Source organism: Tupaia chinensis, unplaced genomic scaffold (genome assembly GCF_000334495.1).
Source record: "Tupaia chinensis unplaced genomic scaffold, TupChi_1.0 Scaffold000561_1, whole genome shotgun sequence".
Taxonomy (NCBI): domain Eukaryota; kingdom Metazoa; phylum Chordata; class Mammalia; order Scandentia; family Tupaiidae; genus Tupaia; species Tupaia belangeri.
Window position 1 is genome coordinate 4,364,242 of NW_006160074.1, and position 2,028 is coordinate 4,366,269.

Here is a 2,028-nt window from a genome sequence, read left to right on the forward strand (position 1 = left end):
GCGCGCGAGAAAAGGGCGGCGGGCAGCCGAGAGGGGCGGGCGCTTGGCGTCGCGATGCGTAATCAATATTCATACACCGCGTCGCCGCCTCCAGCCGGGATCCGCTTTTAACCGGCGGAGCGCGCGCCCGCGCAAGCGCCCTGGGCCCCTTGGCCCTTCGGACTCCTCCTCCTGAGAGGGAAAGGCGGGCTTACCCGCGGAGCCAGACGATTGGCTGTTTTGACCCAGAGGAGGAGTCGAGAGCCAATGAAAAAGGGAAAAGGGTGAGCGTCAAGCCAATAGAGCGGAAGGGCTGAGACGAAAATGACTTCCCCACCTACTTTGAGTCTGCCCTTGCGTTTTTTGCGGTCTTTTCTTTGCTGGCTTAGCCTCCATTTTGTGGCTGTTTTCTGAAAAGTGTTTGAGGTTATTGGTCGTCTAAGAAGCTGTGCTTCTTTTCCTGCCTTTCTCCAGATTCAACCCTGATTATTATGGCTTACTAGGTAGAACATGGGAACATTAAATAGGATAGTGATTGTTTTACAGTTTCGTGAATTCTTAGAACACAGAGATCATTGTCTCATTGGTTGCTTATTTGCTAGGAAAAAAAATCACGAGACTTTCTGCTACCTTCAGAGAAAAAGCCAAAATTGGGAAGGGATATAGGAGACTTACCGATCTGGTCTCAATGGTACCCTTCGCTTGTTTTGTTACTCTAACGCTCTCCTCTTCCTCTTCTCCCCCCACTGCCTGCACAGGCAGTCACTTGAGCCTCACTTCTCTCTCCTTCAGTCCTAGCACTGTCTGGAGTTACTAATGCACCGCATGACGAAATTATTTTTATTCTTCTAGAAGAGACGCAGTGCAGGCGTGACCTCTCAGCCTTCTATCTGACTGCTTCAGTGCCAAGACCCTCTCCAGCACTTGACCTACTGTTGATACCTGCCACTCTAAATGGAGCTTGAAAAATACCAGTAGCATTTGGTTTTGTATCCTGGCGGCTATTCCAGTTGTTACTTATGTACACTAAAAAGAGCTAGCAGAGTATTTTACAGAAAGGATTAAATGTTCCCACTAGAGTCAGCTGGTGGGGTGGTGGTGAAGGTGCTAGATTCTCACATAGTCACTGGATCAAGTCCTAGAACTGGTGGTTTAAAAAACTTGGACTGGGGACTGCAGACGGAGTAATGGTTATGTAGCTGGACCTGCACATAGTTGACTGTGGTTTGAGTGCCAGACCCAGTGGCTTCAAACACCAAGTGTTTGTGTGTGTGTGTGCACGCGCATGCGTGACGATCCCGAGAGCACACTGGAGAAGGAATTGAAGTTGGTCATCCCCTCCATCAGCTGGTAGCATAGTTAAGGTGGCTGGATTCCCACGTGGCTGACTGCAGTTTGAGTCCAGAACCTGGTAGCTTACTTTTTGTCTTCCCCTCTCTCTGGTCAACTTAAAAAAATAATAATGAATGAAATGATATAAAATAATTATTTTAAGAAAAAAGGAGGGGCCTGCAAGTGGTGTGGTGGGTAAGACACTGGAATCCCACACAGTTGACCATGGTTTGAGTCCCAGACCTGGTGACTTGCTTTCTTACGCTCCCTCTTTCTCTCTGGTAAAATAATAACAACAATAATAATAATAATAAATGAAAGAAAAAAGATAATTGCTTAGTTTTTTGGAGAGGTTTATGCCTTAGGGTGCATGTGCTTGCTGGGGAAGAGACAGAGAGTGAGAGGAAAGTGAGAAATCACCCCCCACGGGGATGGACAAGCTGCAATCTCTTCTACTTAATTCTCTTCCTGGGATCTTGGGCACACCCACACATGCTCCTGACATCAGTTCCAAGTCTGACTCAAACTGTGGTTGGTAATGTAGTAGTCCAGCGACATAACTGTTACACCATCTGCTGGTCCCAATATATTATCTAAAAAAATTTGATCAGAGGGGCCAGCAAGTGGCATGGTGGTTAAAGGTGCTGGACTCCCACATAGCTGACCACCGTTCAAGTCTCAGACCTGGGGGCTACCTTTCTTACTTCCTCTCTCTTG